Consider the following 7,428-nt stretch of genomic DNA (forward strand, 5'->3'; position numbering starts at 1 on the left):
GGTTTTTCGAGACAGGGTTTCTCTGTGGCTTTGGAGCCTGTCCTGGAACTAGCTCTGTAGACCAGGCTGGTCTCGAACTCACAGAGATCCGCCTGCCTCTGCCTCCCGAGTGCTGGGATTAAAGGCGTGCGCCACCATCGCCCGGCTCCCCGAAGGCTTTTAGAAGAGAGAAGAGGAGCCCTGACAAAGCCAAAGATCAGTTGTGGAGGCTGCGGTGACTATCGCGGCTTCTCCAGAACCTCAACCTCATTTTCCTTGTTTTTGAAACTCAAAGAAGCTGAGGGGTAGAAATAAAAATAAAAAACTTGATTTTCATCTCAACTGCAAAACTTAAAGGATCCCTTGGGGAGAAGAATAAGGATAAACCCAAGATGTGACTTTTAAATGGATTTAAGTAAAATTTCAGCTGAGTGCCTTACTCTTTAACAAGGCCTTTTTAAAAGATTCATTTTAACATGAGTCACCATGAATGTTGCCTGGAATTTGATTTGGGACGTGGACTAAAAGAATAGTTTTTGTGAATTACAGCAGCTTTTGCCATAAGTCAGAGCTAGGGCTATGTGTCTGTATCTGAACTTCATAAACACTGCATTAGTCCCATTTAAACCAACACTAAGTTTTATTAAATTTAATTAAGATTCTTCTGATATCAGTACAACATGGCGCAGGGACAGCGCAAGTTTCAGGCGCAGAAACCTAAAAGCAAGGCGGCAGCTGCGGAGCGGAGCCGAGGGCCCCGAGGAAAAGCGGTCGAGTCATCTCTCCCAAGAAGGCGCGCGTCGTGCAGCAGCAAAAGCTGAAGAAGAACTTGGAAGTGGGGATCCGGAAGAAGATTGAGCATGATGTGGTGATGAAGGCCAACTCCAGCCTGCCTAAGAAGCTTACACTGCTGAAGAGTGCATCGAAGAAGACAGGGGCCACCACCTCCAACAAGACACCATCCTAAAGGCACTAGGACTTTGCACGTGACCCCACAGGCTGGCCGGACCTGAAGAGGACCCTGTTCCACCTGGGACAGCAATGGTCAGGTGATGATAAAGCTGGAAGCTTCCTGGTACTGAAGAGGCACTCGACTTCCTGTGGGTGACATGTTGTAATGAACCTGGCTCTGTTGTCCCGCCAGCTCTCAAACAGTTCAATTGAGAGGCCATTTGGAGACTAGGTGAGCCTCACTGGTCTCCACAAGAAACTTCTCCCGCCCATGCAGTGCCCTTGACAGCCACAGACCCCAGAACGAGCGATGACATCTATACCTGTAGCTGGCAGCTGAAATTGTCTCTTCCCCAGGTCACTCCAGTCACCTAATGTTGTCACTGTCCTGTACATAAAGAAAGGTTCCGTATCTTCAGTGAGGTGCCACCTCATCCTGACACACTAGTGATCCAGAGCCACTTAGGGGTGCTCCAGTGTTACCCAATAAAGCTGTGCTCACAGAGAAAAAAGAAAAGAAAAAAAAAAGATTCTTCTGATATCTGAAGATGAGTGTGAATTTATTTCACATATAGTCTAGGTACTTTGGAACGTGTAGCATATAAATTTATTTTAAAAACCAGAATCTAGCTGGGCAGTGGTGGCGCACGCCTTTAATCCCAGCACTTGGGAGGCAGAGGCAGGTGGATCTCTGTGAGTTCGAGACCATCCTGGTCTACAAGAGCTAATTCCAGGACAGGCTCCAAAACCACAGAGAAACCCTGTCTCGAAAAACAAAACAAACAAAACAAAACAAACAAACAAAAAAAACAGAGGGTTTAGAACTGAAATTGGAATTCCCCCTTCAAGTTAGCAATTTTTTTCCAGTCAGGTTTTCAGGCAGTATTAACATGTAGAGAGTTCAGTACTAACCCTGCTGAACTCATCTATCATCACTTTTAAGACTTCTTAATGGAGTTCTGTCAGCCACTGGCAAGTGGTCAGAGGAGAGGAGGGTATGGTTTCATGCCTGAAGTGCCCTGCAATTGGTAGGTAAAAGATGAGTTCCAGGTCATCTTCATCTGTAGCAAGTTCTAGGCCAGGCTGGGCTACGTGAGAGCCTGTCTCAAGAAGGAATATCCTGGGCTGGGAATAGGACAGTTTAATCAAACTTGTTCCTGAAAAAATACATGAAACTTTTTGAGCACATGAAAGCTGTAGGATACATGACAAATGGATCTCCAGAAGATGCAAAGCCGGGAGCTGTGTGTGCTCTGATGTTTGCAGAACTAATCCAGTGAGTTTCTCCAGCCCGTCTTTCATCAACACCAAGGGAATCAGAAGAGATGGCCTTAGCATGACTTGTTGACTGCAGTCTTCGTGCGTGTAGGCCTCAGCACTCGGACACACGAGCAGTCTGCCTTCAACTCCACACTATCGTCCGTTCCTCTCTACTCTTTCTTTACTGGTACTATAGACGCTGTCTTGAAAGTCAAATGTATGCTACAGTTCTGTCTCGACGATGCCTGTTGAATAAAGGCATACAGTTTTACTGTAATTGTTGTGCCTTTTCTTTTCTAAAGGAGTGGAACACGTGCTTGGCTTACTTGCTGCTCGTTTCTTCCCTAGTTCATTACATAACTGTAGTGTTTCTTTTTTTTTTTTTTTTTTTTTTTTTTTGGTTTTTCGAGACAGGGTTTCTCTGTGGTTTTGGAGCCTGTCCTGGAACTAGCTCTTGTAGACCAGGCTGGTCTCGAACTCACAGAGATCCGCCTGCCTCTGCCTCCCAAGTGCTGGGATTAAAGGCGTGCGCCACCACGCCCGGCTGTAGTGTTTCTTTAGGACATATTCAAAAGGAGTTCAGGGACTTAATCTGAACCTAAGCCTGTCCTTTAAAAACAACAGGAAAAAAAAATGTTTAGATCGGCTTATTTCACCACCAGTCTTGGGAGTTTGGGGTTTTCATCTCTCAAGATTACACAGTGTTTTTCTAGAGTGATTTGCAGCACTGTTTGGACGGTCTGGCATACTGTCGAGGAATCCATCATAGTACTTAGCCCCCCTTGCCCTGAGTCCTCAGATATCCGAAGATGAAAACTCCCTAAAGATTGTATGGGCTCACAGCTGGAAATCGACCTTTACACTTGACTCTCAATCCTAGTACCAAGCTCCCTCCCCTCTATCAAAATTCACCTCACGTGGGAGACAGAAGGGGAGGGATCTTGTAGGAGACCACAGGTGGATTTGCACTACAGGAGAATGGGGCTGCAGCTGTCACTGGTATGAAGAGAACAGGTGTCAAGATTGAGGTGCAATACCCCAAGATGCAGATAACCCTTGGCTTAAAGACAACCAGGAGAGTTGACCTTGAATGAGTTCAGAGTGAAGCAAAGGTGCTAGCTATTCAGTTATGCCTGTAGATGCCATGTGGATCATTAGATCCTTCACCTGGAATAAAGGCTGATCACAATAGGGTTGTTTTATTTTTATTTTTTTAATATTTATTTAATTATCTATTTATTTATTTAGTATACAATATTCTGTGTGTATGCCTGCTGGCCAGAAGAGGGCACCAGACCTCATTACAGATGGTTGTGAGCCACCATGTGGTTGCTGGGAATTGAACTCAGGACCTTTGGAAGAGCAGGCAATGCTCTTAACCTCTGAGCCATCTCTCCAGCCCAATAGGGTTGTTTTAGGTATGAGTCTTAAACTGGTCCTTCCTGCTGGCCACTTAGATGCAGCAGATGGGAAAAACTAGGATGGACTATGCAGCAGTTTTGAATGCCTTACACATGATGCGAATGCTATCACCTTTCTAGCACTTTTTTCGGGGTAGAGTTGGTGCTAGTAATTGACAATTTGCATAGTTTGAATGTATATGGATGTCCCAATGAGTCTTAAGTATTCCCATGTGCTATAGAAAGCCTGAAGTCTGGGGGGTGGGGGGAACTGGACGTGGTAGCACACACCTTTAATCCCAGCACTCAGGAGGCAGAGAATTCGAAGTTAGCGGGGTCTACAAAGCAAGTTCAAGGACAGCTGAGACTGTTATGCAGAGAAACCCTGTCTTGAAACCCCCCCAAGAAACAAACCCCCCCTCGAAAAAAAAACAGTAGGTTGAATATAAAGAAATTATTAGTTTTGTAACAGGGAAACAAGAGGTACATTTTCTGGTTTTCAAAATCTTACAGGGAATGTTTTTATTTTCAGTAGCTAATGTGTGAAAGGAAATGTCCTGTTTCTACTTTTCTGTCAGGTGAGTAAACAGCAAAAGCTGAGGGAGGAATAGCTTGTTTTAACTTACAGGTTACAGCCTGCCTGGGCTACAGAGCTTATTCCAGTTGTTCCAGGACAGCCAGGGATGCATAGAAACCCTGTCTTGAAAAACCGAAAAAGAAAAAAAAAAAGATAGAAATCTATGTCACAAGCTACTAGTCAAAACTAGTTCTGGCAAGAGGACAGACCCATCATGAAGGGTGCCCCAGAAGTAGACTCCCAGGCAAATGATTTTCAACATGCCAAGTGGGATAGGACAGTTCTCAACAAATGTGAAAACTTGTTAGCTTGATTCTTCACATGCAAAGTAATGAACTCGACCCATACCTAACACTTAGAAATTAAGCCAATCAGAAGAAAACAGAAAGTGCTTTACAATTAGATTTGACAATGGCCTTCTAAATATGAAAAGCCACAAAAGGAAAACAGTGGATACAAACTGAGCTTCAGCTGGGCACGGAGGTGCATGCCTTTGATTCTAGCACTCAGGAAGAAGAGGCAGGCCAACCCTAAAGACAAGGCTAACCCTGTCTACATCAGTAGTTCCATGCTAAACAGTGCTGCTACTGAGATCTTGCCTCAAAAAAAAATTTTTTTTAAATTTTAAAACAGCTTAAGATTTTGTGCATCAAAAAACCTTATCAATAGAATGAAAAGGCACTGGAGAGTGGCAGGAAATACTTGCAAATGATATCCAGTAAATTCTGAATATATGAAGAAAAAAGTTGGGGGCTGTCTTAGTCACTGTTGTATTGCTGTGACAAGACACCGTAACCACGGCAACTCATAAGAAAAATGAGTTGATTGAGACTGGCTTACAGGTAGGAGGTTTAGTTCATTATCATTATAGCAGGGAGCATGGTAGTGGGCATCATCCTCATCCACAGAGAGGCACAAAGTAAGGGAGCCGGGGCCTGGCATGGGCTTTTGAACCTCAAAGCCCAACCCCAGTGACACACTTCCTCTAACAAAGCCACACCTCCTAGTCGTTCTAATGCTTCTCAAATAGTGCCACTCCCTCATGACTAAACACTCATGTATATGAGCCTATGGAGACCAATTCTTATTGTAAGCCACCACAAGGAGCAAAGGACTTGAAAAGATTTGTTTTAAACTCCCGAAGTCAATATACAAACAAATGTGTCTTGGAAGGGATGAGGAGAAAATGGAACCCTAGGCCTTGGTGATAGAAATATTAAGGACTATTGGGTTAACACTTCCTGGTTCATCTTTGTGGCAAATGCTTGAAGGAAGTATTTGTTTAAGCTGATTTCAGTCCATGGCCAGCCTCGTCACAGGACAGTGATGTCATGACAGAAGGGATTTTTGGAGCAGAGCTGCTTACCTCGTGGCAGAGAAGGATGTGGAGGACAAAGTGTGTCTTTCAAACACGTGACCCTTGTGAGCAAGGCTTCCAACAAGGCTCCATTATTTCTTTCTCCTCTCCAGAAAGTACCTGCCAGATGGACACCAAGCCTTTAACACATGAGCCTGTGGATGCACACTACATTCAAGCCCTATAGACACTATGGGAATTACCATATGACACAGCAATTAGGATTTTGGGTATATAACCAGAGAAGTAAACACAAAAGGACTCAATCCTTATTTTTGAAACAGACATGTTCAAACATATTTGTACACCCATGTTTCTGATTATTACAATAGCCTTAACAGAAGTCACCCAATGATCCCCAGATGGCTGGGGAACAGGTGTTTTATAAGTACAGCAGGACATTATTCAGCCTTAATAGGAAAAAGCAAGTGATATCGGGCAACATGCTCAACCTTGAAGACAGGCCCAGTAAAATAAGCCAGACACAAAATGGACAATTGCTGTGTGGCTCCGGGAACCTGAGACTCCCGGAGTGGACCACACCACAGCCGGGGTGAAAGGCTGGAAGAAAGCGGGAGTGGTGTTGGGCGGGTTAAGACGGTCTAAAAACTTTGAGAAGTTGTAATGTGATAGTTTTGATTGTCAGCTTGCCACCTTGCACCATTACCTAAGAAGCAAGTCTCAGTGAGGAACTGTCTTGGTTATGTTGGTCTGTGAACATGCCTAGGATGGGTTTCTCTTAATTGAGTTGAGGTGGGAAACCCTACCGTGAATATGGGTGGCACCATTCCCTAGGCCGGGCCCTGCTTGTGGAGAAGTTGTTGAGCTCTTGCCTGCACTGTCTGCTCTCTGCTCCTAATTATGGATGTGATATGGCTAAGTCCTCAAGCTTCTGCTGCTGACTTCCTTTCCTCCTAGTGTGCTTTTGTCAGGGTGAGTAATCATAGCAACAGGAACCCAAACGAATACAGCAGTTTTCATAACCGTGAATACACAGTATCCCTCAGTAAGCATTATTATATTTGGTGTGCATGACTTAATGTATGTACCACCTGTGTGCCATATGTACACATGTGTGTGGTCTTTGTATGTGCACGCAGAGGCAGAGGTTGGATGTCTTGCTTTGTCAGTTTCTCTTGCTCCTTTGGGACGATCTCTCATTGAACCCGGAGCTAGGTTAACAGCCAGCAAGCCCCAGCGATCCTCCTGACTCTGTCCCCACCGCCGCCACAGTGCTGGGGTTCATATTTGTTAGTATTAGTTTTCAATGCTTTTGGCCTTGGCTGTTTTTGTTTTCCTTTTGGTCCCCAGTGCTGGGAATTAAATCTAAAGTCCCACCAGGCAAGCATTCTACCACTGAGAAATATCTGTCTCTAGGCTCCTCAACTCTGTGTTGTCAAGTGAATGAGAAGCTGGTTCCTTTTTACTGCTGGGCACTACTGTGTGGTTGTTTACCAGTGAGTTATTGAGTTGGTTTTAACTCTTTCCTACTCCCAATAAAGCTGCTATTTTTAAAAAAGATTTATTTATTTATTATGTATACAACATTCTGCCTCCATGTATGCCCGCATGCCAGAGGAGGGTGCCAGATCTCAGTACAGATGGTTGTGAGCCACCATGTGGTTGCTGGGAATTGAACTCAGGACCTCTGGAAGAGCAGCCAGCGCTCTTAACCTCTGAGCCATCTCTCCAGTCCCTAAAGCTGCTTTTGTATACATCTTCTAATAGGCATATGATTTGATTTCTCTTGGGCGAAAACCTCTGATTGAAGGGGCTGGATGATGGCTCCGTGGTTAGCACTCGTGAAATACAATGTTTCCTAAATACTCTACATTCTTACCCACAGTATGAAGATCCAGTCCTTCTGTGTCCTTGATAACACGTGGGGCAGTGTTTTGGCCATT

At 44.5% G+C, this 7,428-nt stretch overlaps 1 pseudogene; it reads left to right on the forward strand.

The window, feature by feature from the left end:
• The first annotated feature begins 658 nt into the window (after positions 1-658).
• Positions 659-1,393, forward strand: LOC130885625 (leydig cell tumor 10 kDa protein-like; annotated as a pseudogene).
• The last annotated feature ends 6,035 nt before the right edge of the window (positions 1,394-7,428 follow it).

This window comes from Chionomys nivalis, chromosome 1 (genome assembly GCF_950005125.1).
Source record: "Chionomys nivalis chromosome 1, mChiNiv1.1, whole genome shotgun sequence".
NCBI classification, from domain to species: Eukaryota; Metazoa; Chordata; class Mammalia; order Rodentia; family Cricetidae; genus Chionomys; species Chionomys nivalis.